A 13,911-nucleotide genomic window follows, 5' to 3' on the forward strand; every position below is an offset into this window, starting at 1 on the left:
TGGTAGAGCTACACTGTGAGAGGGGGTCTGTATACAGCTGGTAGAGCTACACTGTGAGAGGTGGTCTGTATACGGCTGATAGAGCTACACTGTGAGAGGTGGTCTGTATACGGCTGGTAGAGCTACACTGTGAGAGGTGGACTGTTTTTGGCTGGTAGAGCTACACTGTGAGAGGTGGTCTGTATATGGCTGGTAGAGCTACACTGAGAGGTGGTCTGTATACGGCTGGTAGAGCTACATTGTGAGAGGGGGTCTGTATACAGCTGGTAGAGCTACACTGTGAGAGGTGGTCTGTATAAGGCTGATAGAGCTACACTGTGAGAGGTGGTCTGTATACGGCTGATAGATCTACACTGTGAGAGGTGGTCTGTATTTGGCTGGTAGAGCTACACTGTGAGAGGTGGTCTGTATTTGGCTGGTAGAGCTACACTGTGTGCGACAAAGAGCCACTCTATGTATAAGAGAACGGTGGGGTGTGAGCTGGGCTGTTTCTGGGCCCTCAGGCTCGTGTTTCTGGGCCCTCAGGCTCGTGTTTCTGGGCCCTCAGGCATACTGACTAATGTGTGTTGACAGTTGGAACAGAGCACTGTGTGTTACTCTCATACACTACCACCAGTGAGGAGGCCCATGTAAATATGGGGAAGATGACAAACACGCACATAAGCACAGAGGAACATTTGTCTTACAGTTATCAAACAATGGGTGATGAGTTAGATTAAGGTCATGTTTTGCATTTTGTGTGTGTGTGTGTGTGTATGTGTGTAGGTGTATGTCTGTGTGTGTGTGTGTGTGTGTGTGTGTGTAGGGACAGGTCCATGTGGCATGATATCAGAGACACTCCCTTGCATGCACACACAAAGGCATGTTTAGGTATGTACGCGCACACACACACACACACACACACACACACACACACACACACACACACACACACACACACACACACACACACACACACCACATGCAATACTCCATTTATTTGTACATTTGTATTCCCCTCCCGCTCTCTCTCTCTCTGTCTCTGTCTCTCTCCAGACGGTTTATTGCAGTTCTAGCATTCTAGCATGTTACATGCTGGGTGTTGATCATGGACTCCCCCCTCTCCTCCCCTCCCCTCTCCTCCTCTCTCTTCACATCCCCTATCCTCCCTTTTCCTCTCCTCCTCTCTCCTCTCCTCTCCTCTCATCTCTCCTCCCCTCTCCTCTCTCTATTACCTATTTAACGTTGCACACATGACCTGATGATGATCCTTCAACACTCTGATCAGTGAGCGTGTGTCTCTCTATCTGGCGTTTATTTCATTTCCTTGTGAGGTTTGCTGCTGTTGGACAGATTCACCCTCTGGAGTCTCTGTAGTCCACAGTTTGTCTCTGTTTGATGTCATGGTGTTGCGATCGTGCTGAACTTTGTCCACAAAAGCAGAGTCACAGTTAAATAAAGTTTATCTGCATGTTTGTTTCCCCATCAAAGGTTCAGACGGGAACAAAAGCGACTTTAGTCTGTTTGATAAATGAGAAGAAGAAAACACTTTAGAAAACAAAATGTCAAAGGTTGTTTACAAACAGCTTAAACAGCAAATCTCTAACCCACTTAAGACTCTGTGTGTTTGTTTGTGTGTGTGTATGTGTGTGTGAGAGAGAGAGAGAGCGAGAGAGAGAGCGAATGTTAAAAAAATTATTTTTAAAAAGTTGCCCTCCGTGATGAATGAAGAAGAACATTTACAATTGCCATGGGAATGAACACACACACACACACACACACACACCTACATGAACACACACGAAAACACATAAACTCACACAAACACACACATGAACACACACATACACATGAACACACAAACCCACATGAACACACACTTTCCTTAAATATCTGATTTAACATATTTTTTTCAGTCATTAATCAGTTTCAACTAATTTTCCATCGTCTGACCTCCTGTGAACATTCATGTCTTGGGTGTTCTAATTTGTGTAATGTGATATAATGTTAAAGTTTCGTATGCTTTTATATCCATCAGAACTGCTTCATTGCTGAACTGTATTGTTCAGCATAATTATTTCAGTGGGCCCTCTCAAGTGAAGGAACAAAATGATTTTACTCTGTATGCAAATGACCTATAATTATTCCACCAAATTGGCCATGTTTGACCAATCATCATTCAGCAATGTGAATGCATTATATTAGTGTATGTCTCTGTCACTTCTGCCTGTGCATGGGAGGAGTGTTTAGAACAGTGGATGTTGTCTGACATTTTACAGCCCATGTTAAACTGTGTGTCTTTAACAGTGTAACAAATGCTGTGTCCTGTAGTAAACTGTAACTAATGAGGTTACTCTGGTGTTACCCAATCACAGGTCAGGTTCATTTACAATGAAATAACTCTATGATTACGTCATTATATTCATTCTTGCTGCTTTCACTGGTTTAGGTCGAACAAGAACAAACAACAAGGTGAACACAGGTTCAGAAGAAAGATAACCATCTCTCCCTAGAATACCTTCTCACAGGCAGTCTTGTTCACACTGGTTTTGATTATACATAAATAGATTCCTATCACAAAAAATGGTGAAATATATGAAGTGTCTCCACACTTGGTCAATGTCAATGTATGTAATCTGGCTTGAGATCACAGGAGTTCTTCAGAGTGTCTTGAAGTTCAGCTCAGTTTAACCCAGGGTAGGAGGACAAACAGCTCAGTTTAACCCAGGGTGGGAGGACACACAGCTCAGTTTAACCCAGGGGGAGCCCCAGCTCAGTTTAACCCAGGGTGGGACACACAGCTCAGTTTAACCCAGGGTAGCACACACAGCTCAGTTTAACCTAGGGTGGGACACACAGCTCAGTTTAACCCAGGGTGGGACACACAGCTCAGTTTAACCCAGGGTAGCACACACAGCTCAGTTTAACCTAGGGTGGGACACACAGCTCAGTTTAACCCAGGGTGGGACACACAGCTCAGTTTAACCCAGGGTAGGAGGACACACAGCTCAGTTTAACCCAGGGTAAGAGGACACACAGCTCAGTTTAACCCAGGGTAGGACACACAGCTCAGTTTAACCCAGGGTGGGACACACAGCTCAGTTTAACCCAGGGTAAGAGGACACACAGCTCAGTTTAACCCAGGGTAGGAGGACACACAGCTCAGTTTAACCCAGGGTAGGAGGACACACAGCTCAGTTTAACCCAGGGTAAGAGGACACACAGCTCAGTTTAACACAGGGTAGGACACACAGCTCAGTTTAACCCAGGGTGGGACACAGCTCAGTTTAACCCAGGGTGGGACACACAGCTCTGTCACTATGAGGGTCGCACAGCCCAGACAAACTGGTAGATTTTCATCTTCATCCATGTAACCTCCAGGGGAGGAATGTGTTTTTAAACAGACAGAACACACACACACACACACACACACACACACACACACACACACACACACACACACACACACACACACACACACACACACACACACGCACACACACACTAAGTATTCAACCTTCAGTGGTGACAAACACACACACACACACACACACACACACACACACACACACACACTCTCTCTCACCTACATATTCAATTATCTCAGGAGGTCAGCATTCCCGAGCTGTACCGTCAGTAGCAATAAAGATAAAATCACCTCATAACACACATGCGCACACACACACCTAGAACACACACACACACACACACACACACACACACACACACACACACACACACACACACAATGTTTTCAACCTTCAGTAGTGACAAAAAAACACACACACACACACACACACACTCAGATTATGCACACCAAATACATATTCAACCTTCGGTATCTGGGCGCACACACACACACACACACACACACACACACACACACACACACACACACACACACACACACACACACACACACACACACACACACACACACACACAGAGTCTGGAACAAAATGTTAGTAACTGGCTTCCATTTGCAGCAGCAGTTCCTGGCAGAGGTCAGAAGACACCTCCCATCACCCTCACGTTTGAGAGACTCTCACGTTTGACTCACTCTCACATTTGACTCTCACGTTTGACTCACTCTCACATTTGACTCACACGTTTGACTCACTCTCACATTTGACTCACTCTCACATTTGACTCTCACATTTGGCTCACTCTCACATTTGTCGCTCACGTTTGACTCACTCTCACATTTGACTCATGTTTGTTTCAATCTCACATTTGACTCATGTTTGACTCACTCTCACATTTGACTCATGTTTGACTCACTTTCATATTTGACTGACTTTTGACTCTCACGTTTGACTCACTCTCATGTTTGACTCACTAACATTTGACTCTCATGTTTGACTCACTTATATTTGACTCTCATGTTTGACTCACTCTCTCATTTGACTCTCATGTTTGACTCACTCTCACATTTGACTCATGTTTGTTTCAATCTCACATTTGACTCACGTTTGACTCACTCTCACATTTGACTCATGTTTGACTCACTTTCATACTTGACTCACTTTTGACTCTCACGTTTGACTCACTCATATATGACTCTCATGTTTGACTCACTCTCACGTTTGACTCACTCATGTTTGACTCACTCTTACATTTGACTCATGTTTGACTCACTCTCACATCTGACTCACTTTTGACTCTCACATTTGACTCACTCTCACATTTGACTCTCATGTTTGATTCTCACGTTTGACTCACTTTCACATTTGACTCTCACATTTGACTCACTCTCACATTTGACTCTCACGTTTGACTCACATGTTTGTTTTAATCTCACATTTGACTCACGTTTGACTCACTCTCACATTAGACTCATGTTTGATTCACTCTCACATTTGACTCACTTTTGACTCTCACGTTTGACTCACTCACATGTTTGACTCACTCACATTTGACTCTCATGTTTGACTCACTCTCACATTTGACTCACTCATGTTTGACTCTCACATTTGACTTACTCTCACATTTGACTCACGTTTGACTCACTAAATTTGACTCTCACGTTTGACTCACTCTCACATTTGACTCTCGTTTGTTTCAATCTCACATTTGACTCTCACGTTTGACTCACTCTCACGTTTGACTCACTCTCACATTTGACTCATGTTTGACTCTCACATTTGAGCAAATGCTTCACTGATACTCCTCTACTCACACAATGTGCTCTAATAATTACAGCCTGCACACAGTGGGCTTGATGCCACTCTGCTGTGACTAATCTCCTCCTGTCTATAAACCACTAAGAGTTCAGGGCCACAGTTCACACAGAGGACTTAAGATTTCAAACAAACATCACCATCAAGTGTGTCCTCTAAACTTCCTAGACGTGGACTTGTGGTGATGGTTGGTGGTGAGTCTCATCCGTCCTGAGAGGGAACGTTTGAGGACTCCACGGTTGGCAGCATGTCTGGGCGTGGAGCTCCACTCAGCAGGACACAACAATGGGGCTGAATTTAGAAGACAAAAGAGCAGATTGACAATAGCACACAAGAGAAGATCTCTGCCTTCATACATTCTGGCTCCTCCAGAGAAAATGGGAACCATGGAAATGAAGCGGGAAGTGGGAGGAGATTTGTGTTGCATGCGTTACAGTGCTCAGTCCAATGCCCAGTGCAGTGTTCAGTCCAATGTCCAGTGCTCAGTCCAATGTCCAGTGCAGTGCTCAGTCCAATGCCCAGTGCAGTGTTCAGTCCAATGTCCAGTGCTCAGTCCAATGTCCAGTGCAATGCTGTCCAATGCCCAGTGCAGTGTTCAGTGCTCAGTCCAATGTCCGGTGCAGTGTTCAGTGCCTAATTAATACCATTAGTTAATACCATCAACTACACAGACCATTCTAATTTGATACTGACCCGTGTATGACTAGGATAACAGATCGCCTTGACTCATATAGCATTAGTAAACTAGTAAAGTAGAATTTGAATAATGGAGGTCTGCTGGAGCGCTGCTTTACCTTTGCTTTACTGTGGAATCTTAACAATACTGCAGACGCATCCAGAAGCTCTCAAACATCAAGGCCTTATTCGTGTGCTCAGAGGAGGAGGAATTTGCTTTGCATGATTTTGCAAAGATTTTGTTTATTAGGACATCTGTTTCCACTATCGCAGCCTGGTGATGTCAAACATCCAAACAGCACTCAAATTGGAGTACACAGTGGATCTCCTACAAACCGCCGCAGTTTGACTGAGTATGCAGTGGAAATCCTACAAACCCACTAACTGAGTTTTTCTTGGACTTCTGTCTGAATCTCTTTCTGCAATGGATTTGGCATCCACTGAGTGTTTGTCAGAACCGAGAGCCTGGCGATCTGTCCCTGACTCCTGTCCACAGGTCAGTGAACTGTCCCTGACTCCTGTCCCCAGGTCAATGAACTGTCCCTGTCTCCTGTCCCCAGGTCAACGAACTGTGCCTGACTCCTGTCCCCAGGTCTGTGAACTGTCCCTGACTCCTGTCCCCAGGTCAGTGAACTGTCTCTGACTCCTGTCCCCAATTCGGTGGTCTGTCCCTGAGTCCTGTCCCCAGTTCAGTGGTCTGTCCCCGAGTCCTGTCCCCAGTTCGGCGGTCTGTCCCTGAGTCCTGTACCCAGTTCGGCGGTCTGTCCCCGAGTCCTATCCCCAGTTCGTTGGTCTGTCCCTGACTACTGTCCCCAGTTCGGCGGTCTGTCCCTGAGTCCTGTACCCAGTTCAGTGGTCTGTCCCTGAGTCCTGTCCCCAGTTCGGCGGTCTGTCCCTGAGTCCTGTCCCCAGTTCAGTGGTCTGTCTCTGAGTCCTGTCCCCAGTTCAGTGGTCTGTCCCTGAGTCCTGTCCCCAGATCGGTGGTCTGTCCCCGAGTCCTGTCCCCAGATCAGCCTCATGCTCTCATGCATGTGTCAACATATCAGCAGCATTTCAGAGTCTTCAACAAACTGCACAATAAATGATCTGGAGATCATTAGAGTGAAACTGGCCAAAAAAAGCCCCAAAAAATCAAAACAAAGAGTTTTAGAGCAGGACTTGTTTGTTTTTGGTGATGTAATGGACTAGCCTTTATATCAGCCTATGACACTACAGGATTTCAGTTTAATTATCGCGTAGCAGCACATTTGCATTTTAGGTCATGGTTTCATAATTGCCTTCATAATTATAAAATTACAGCGTGGAATTTCCACTTCAGAACAGGGCTGATTTCAGGTGTCCCTCCATGTGTGTTCAAAATGCTACACTTGCAAATTTGTTGTAGCATTTGGCAATAAGCCAAGTGTAAACGGATCGATAATCTTCCCTACCAACTGTGGACGGCTGCTTTCGGTTATGAATATTGCATTGCACTATGACCACATTGATTTCTGCTCATCACGAGTTCATTTTTAATGAGGACTTCATCTGCCTGTGGGCCAGAACCCTCTTCATCTTAATGGGTGATTATTCTTGCAAATCTACTTCCACGGTACACTGTATATAATCAAACATGGACTATATGTGTTCTTTCAGTGTTAACAATGTGAGTGTTCTCTTAATCTGAACAGTTTAATTGTTCTTTTAATCTAAACACTCTCAATGTTCTCGTAATCTGAATTTAGTAGTGTCGCTGTTTTCTTAATCTGAACAGTGTCAGTGTTCTCTCAATCTGAACAGCCTCAATGTTATAGTAGTCTGAACACTGTGAGCGGTTTTGTAATCTGAACAGTGTGAGTGTTCTCTTAATCTCAACAGTGTGATTGGTCTCATAATCTGATATGTATTTGGCTTCCCTGCATGCCGTACCTGGGGAGAGGTGCATACAGTCTAGTGGACGATCACACAGACCACGCCCCCTTTGACATAGTGGGTGGAGCTAAGGAGGACAATAGAAGACATTTACCTACATCCCATCAAAACTGCAGCAGTCACTCTACTGCAATGCAGTGATGACATACACAGCTTCGCCAGTCAGAGAGAATCATACCCATGTGTCCGGAGACACCCGTGTGTCTGGAGACACCCGTGTCCGGAGACACCCGTGTGTCCGGAGACACCCGTGTGTCCGGAGACACCCGTGTCTGGAGACACCCGTGTCCGGAGACACCCGTGTCCGGGAGACACCCGTGTCCGGAGACACCCGTGTCCGAGACACCCGTGTCCGGAGACACCCGTGTCCGGAGACAGTCTTGGACACACTTGTCCTCCCTTGCTTTGGTTCTACTGTGAACACAGACAGGAAACTGTGGGCAGAATGTAACAGGAAGCTTTGCAACAGCAGGCTAGACTGGACACACACACACACACACACACACACACACACACACACACACACACACACACACACACACACACACAAACACAACAGCAGGCTAGACTGGACACACACACACACACACACACACACACACACACAACAGCAGGCTAGACTGGACACACACACACACACACACACACACACACACACACACACACACACACACACACACACACACAACAGCAGGCTAGACTGGAGTGAACCGAGGACCGTCCCCACAGCACAGAAATGAGGACACAGAACTTCACACTGCAAACAATGAGCCTCAGGCTCCGAGATGTCAGAACAACACACACACACACACACACACACACAAGCCCAAAAGCCTTGAAGGGTGACACGACAGCTTTGCCTGTGTAAATATCTCTGCATATGCTGAGGCATTGTGTCTACCGAGGCACTATAATACTCTTGACTAGCTGGGATAGGACTCGCTGTGAAAGAGGTACAGATGTAACCTAAGTGGAATTTTATAAGTACGCTTGGAGTTCACCTTAGGAATGTCTCCATATGTCTTCCATTAATCCTCGTCTTCTCCATCGCGGGGCTTCTGGGAAGCGTTGTCCCTGACGACTCCGTGCTACACACATTTCATTCTGGAGCAAATGTGAAATGTAGTGTTATTGTTTATTTGCTGTTTGGCAAAACCTGATCCCCTACGTGTTTACGTATACTGCAAGTCTGTTTTTCAGTCAGAGGTTCACTCCTGACACATTTCTCACTTCACATTTTCCAAACAGCTCACCCCAAACCCCCCCAAAAAAACGTGATTCTTTTTTTATCATTCAACACTCCCACTGGCCACGTTCTGAAAGCAGGAGACCGAGTCAGGTTAGGGCACCTGGGGAAACCACTCTGCCTGCTACAATCCCCACTTACTATTAGAATTAAACACTGGCCAGTCCACCACCACAGTGGACACGCCATGATGCTAATAGAAGGTGTAACACATATATGTTATGTGTGTGTATATATATATATATATATATATATATATATATATATATATATATATATATATATAGGCCTATATATATATATATGTTGGTGAAGAACAATAATGATCTTTATGGTACATTGCAGTTGCTCCCTGGAATCTTGGTATTCATGCACACACACACACACACACACACACACACACACACACACAGAGGAGCACCTTTCTTGGACAGCTGATGAAAATCCTGTTGAAAATGTGCTGTTTCTCTGGAAATCTTCTATACTGTATATGATTCTACAGCTGGTGTTCTTCCTGGGATCAATGTGAGTTTAACACATTTAAAAACAAACACGGCCAAAATAAATAAAGCAAAAGATAGCAGAAGTGAAGTGAACTCATTTCTCACTGTTTGAAACGAGATTACAGAACGTGCTCCCTACACATCGGCACCCGTCGACCTTTTGTAACGTTGCCGTCTAAATTTAGACTCGATTTCTGTAGCTTTTGTGCTTTCGGAGGTTTGAATTTCTCCTATTTGTGAAAGTGGAAAGTGCTGGAAGTCGTTATTCTCGGCTTTGACCTTAAGGGCACTTTAGTCGAACAGTTTTCTGAAGAACAAAGTGAACGTCTGTTGCAGTTACTATCGCTCGTAAATATTTACATTGGATTCTCTCTGCAGATGAATTTCGAGTGCGCTCCGTGTGTTTGTGTGTTTATATAGAAGTTCAGGCTTGGAGGGGCTTTGTGACAGACATGTGAGTCTAAACTACTGAGAAACACAGCTTTAAGAACACCGCGAGCGTGCCCGCGAGCGTTTGGAGGATATCCGCAGGATAAACCAGCGCGGCTTTGCAGGGAACGATCCACCCGAACCGCCCGGTGCACCGGCGTCTTGTGCTAAACCTCCGCCGGTCTCTTCTGCAGTGGCGCTAGCGGGATTCAGCGTTACAAATACACCGGCACCAAGCGGAAAAACCGCCCCTCTCACATGCATAATTAAAGTGTCCTTCAGCTCGCGGGCCGCGGAAGTCACATAGACCCCCAGTTAATTACAAAACACCAGGCAATCGCAGTGGTTCGGTGGGCCCTGGGGGCATCCCGGGAGCACGCTGACATTAAACACGGGACTGGAGGAATGGCGCTCAACTCAAGAGTAGCAGAACAACGCTGCTCTGCTGATCTGAGGTCAGTTATGTAGAGTCTAGTTTAAGACCGTTATGTCTGGGATGGTGAGCTGGTTCAAGGTGAAGCCTTCTGAGAACTTACGGACCAAGAGAGCCTTCTGAGGAGGACAAACCTGTAGCTGTGATGAACATGCCCTTCACCAGGGGGTGTGTCTTAGATCAACCTCTGACCCCTTCACCAGGGGGTGTGTCTTAGATCCACCTCTGACCCCTTCACCAGGGGGTGTGTCTTAGATCCACCTCTGACCCCTTCACCAGGGGGTGTGTCTTAGATCCACCTCTGACCCCTTCACCAGGGGGTGTGTCAGGGTGTGTCTCAGGTCAACCTCTGACCCCTTCACCAGGGTAGATGTGCCCAACCATTAGTGCTGGTGGGCATTAGCACTAGACTACACTTCCACCGTTCAAATGCACCCAATTCAGAAAGCCGTTAGAGTGCAGGCCCCGGGATAAGCCAGGTGTGTTTAGAAGACCACTAGAGTGTGTTCAGTAACGCCAGTAGTGTGTTCAGTAAGGCCGGAAGAGTGTGTTCATTAAGGCTGTTGAAGTGTGTTCAGTAAGGCTGGTAGAGTGTGTACAGCAAGGCCGTTGGAGTGTGCTCAGTAACAGCAGTAGAGTGTGTTCAGTAAGGCTGGTGTAGTGTGTTCATTAAGCCCGTTAGAGTGTGTTCAGTAAGTGCGGTGCAGTGTTTAGTAAGGCCGGTGTAGTGTGTTTCTGCAGTGCAATCTGTGTCCCTTTGATGTGCGGATCTGAGGAGGTGAGTGGGTTAACACATGGGGGGGGGGGTTAACACTTACCCAGTTCCATCAGTGTTCTGATGCCCTGATAACTTCTCCTGCCACAGACGGCTATGCAAGTGGGCCAATGCGATTTGAGACTGATTACTCTTGCCAAAAGTAGTTTGGAAATGAGGCCAGTCTTGGTGCTGACATCACCAGCCGTCTGTTCAGAGTGGCAGCTGCACTAAAATCAAGACACGACCTTGGATTAAAATACACACAGACAAGATCACGCAAACAAGGACGGAGCCGAGATGCCTTTAAACCACTAAAGAGCAAAAAACACATCTTCCTCCTCCTCCTCCTCCTCGGAGCGGGATTCAAGCAGTGTTGTAACCGAGCTTCCTCACGGCAGAGTTCTGCTGCGGCCTAACGACATACAAACAGCAAACCATCATCGGTCTGTTACCATAGCGTTACCATGACATCACCATAGAGCTGTGGGTGTGTTTACCTCGCCACTGGATTGATGATTTATGAGCTAAAGGGCTAAAACAGAGATGCTAAATGAAGACAGCTTCCCCTGTACTGCCTGCATGCTCTCTCTCTACCTCCCTCTCTCTCTCTCTCTCTCTCCCTCCCTCTCTCTCTACCTCCCTCTCTCTCTCTCTCTCTCTCTCTGCCTCCCCCCTCTCTCTCTCCCTCTCCTCACAAATGCCTCCTGTTAGAAATACAGAATGCAGGGCTGTGTTGATCAAGTTCTTCAGAGATTTGAACAGGGAGAAGGGGGGGGGGGGGGTTCACTTTCCCAGCATTTACTGGAATATAGGCCAGGACACAGTGCAGCGTCTCGCCACGGACCCCGTGACCCATTTGAGTGAGGGTGAGTGAGGGACGGTGAGTGAGGGACAGAGAGGGACGGTGAGTGAGGGACAGAGAGGGACGGTGAGTGAGGGACAGTGAGGGACAGAGAGTGAGGGACAGAGAGTGAGGGACAGTGAGGGACAGAGAGGGACAGAGAGTGCGGGACAATGAGTGAGGGACGGTGAGTGAGGGACGGTGCGTGTGGGACGGTGAGTGTGGGACGGTGAGTGTGGGACGGTGAGTGAGGGACGGTGAGTGAGGGACAGAGAGGGACAGAGAGTGCGGGACGGTGAGTGAGGGACAGAGAGGGACAGAGAGTGCGGGACGGTGAGTGCGGGACGGTGAGTGCGGGACGGTGAGTGAGGGACGGTGAGTGAGGGACGGTGAGTGTGGGATGGTGAGTGAGGGACGGTGAGTGAGGGACAGAGAGGGACGGTGAGTGAGGGACAGAGAGGGACAGAGAGGGACGGTGAGTGAGGGACAGTGAGGGACAGAGAGTGAGGGACAGAGAGTGAGGGATAGTGAGGGACAGAGAGGGACAGAGAGTGCGGGACAATGAGTGAGGGACGGTGAGTGAGGGACGGTGCGTGTGGGACGGTGAGTGTGGGACGGTGAGTGTGGGACGGTGAGTGAGGGACGGTGAGTGAGGGACAGAGAGGGACAGAGAGTGCGGGACGGTGAGTGAGGGACAGAGAGGGACAGAGAGTGCGGGACGGTGAGTGCGGGACGGTGAGTGCGGGACGGTGAGTGAGGGACGGTGAGTGAGGGACGGTGAGTGTGGGATGGTGAGTGAGGGACGGTGAGTGTGGGATGGTGAGTGAGGGACGGTGAGTGAGGGACAGAGAGGGACAGAGAGTGCGGGACGGTGAGTGCGGGACGGTGAGTGCGGGACGGTGAGTGCGGGACGGTGAGTGAGGGACGGTGAGTGAGGGACGGTGAGTGAGGGACGGTGAGTGAGGGACGGTGAGTGAGGGATGGTGAGTGAGGGACGGTGAGTGAGGGACAGAGAGGGACAGTTGGAAAGCACAGACAACACGTGTTATCTGTAATCCAATTCATCCACTGGTTTACCTCAGAACCCTCACATCTGTGTGAGTGTGAGTGTGAGTGTGAGTGTGTGTGTGTGTGTGTGTGTGTGTGTGTGTGTGTGTGTGTGTGTGTGTGTGTGTGTGTGTGTGTGTGTGTGTGTGTGAATGCCACCCTGTTTCACATATGCAATAAAAGCAGATATATTCAGCTACCAGAAGAAACGTAATATGTTGAATCACATGAAAACATGATCTCTTGTCTGTAAAGGGACGAATGAAAGACTAAATGAATCTAACACTTCATTTTGAAGCTGCTCTTCTGCCCGAGGCTGATCATTTGAAATATTTACTATTTTAGAACCACACAACTCTAAAACAGAACTCTGGAACCACAGAACTCTAGAATTATGGAACCATAGACTCTATAACCACCGGATCCTGAACTCTAGAACCATGGAGCCTTCGACCCACAGAACACCTTCATTTCATCCTCAGTCCTGTGTTCTGCTGTTAGTAGAGGTCAGTGTAATGATTAGGGCACCTAAGATGTCTGCGTGACAATGTCAGCTATAAAGCTTTCTCGGTTGAGACTTTAATTTCTCACATAATTCAGTCATGTACCTTTGCATAGCTGTACAGACGCACTACTAAATAGCAACGTTACAGTTTCTCAGCTTTTCATGAATGACATTTTTCATTTTTACAGTGTGGCTTGGCTGTGTGTGTATGTGCACTGTGGCGTGTAGTGAGGGTAGACGTATTTATTACGACACATCCGTCTCTGGGTGGCAGGCTGAAACACTCTAATCTCCCACTTATGCTGCTCTTTACAAAACCACAGAGGTGCTGATTTCTGCAGGGACATGTTTGTCTTGTGCTACACAGATTACACAAAGAACATTTATGTGTATAATCTCTTTATG

At 47.2% G+C, this 13,911-nt stretch overlaps 1 long non-coding RNA gene across 2 annotated transcripts in view; it reads right to left on the bottom strand.

Annotated features, from left to right (window-relative positions):
• The window catches only part of LOC143509833 (uncharacterized), a 13,502-nt gene extending 3,994 nt beyond the window's left edge, over positions 1-9,508 (bottom strand). Inside the window, exons 1-4 of one of the 2 annotated variants that reach the window (XR_013129803.1) lie at positions 9,413-9,508; positions 8,747-8,849; positions 5,300-5,450; positions 1,315-1,499 (exon numbers count right to left, since the gene is read on the bottom strand). This is a non-coding gene — a long non-coding RNA (uncharacterized LOC143509833). Of the gene's footprint in view, positions 1-1,314; positions 1,500-5,299; positions 5,451-8,746; positions 8,850-9,412 lie in introns of those variants that run through there. The other variant, XR_013129802.1, reaches the window with a different exon arrangement.
• Positions 9,509-13,911: the final 4,403 nt, after the last annotated feature.

The sequence above is a fragment of the Brachyhypopomus gauderio genome, chromosome 3 (assembly GCF_052324685.1).
Source record: "Brachyhypopomus gauderio isolate BG-103 chromosome 3, BGAUD_0.2, whole genome shotgun sequence".
Taxonomy (NCBI): Eukaryota; Metazoa; Chordata; class Actinopteri; order Gymnotiformes; family Hypopomidae; genus Brachyhypopomus; species Brachyhypopomus gauderio.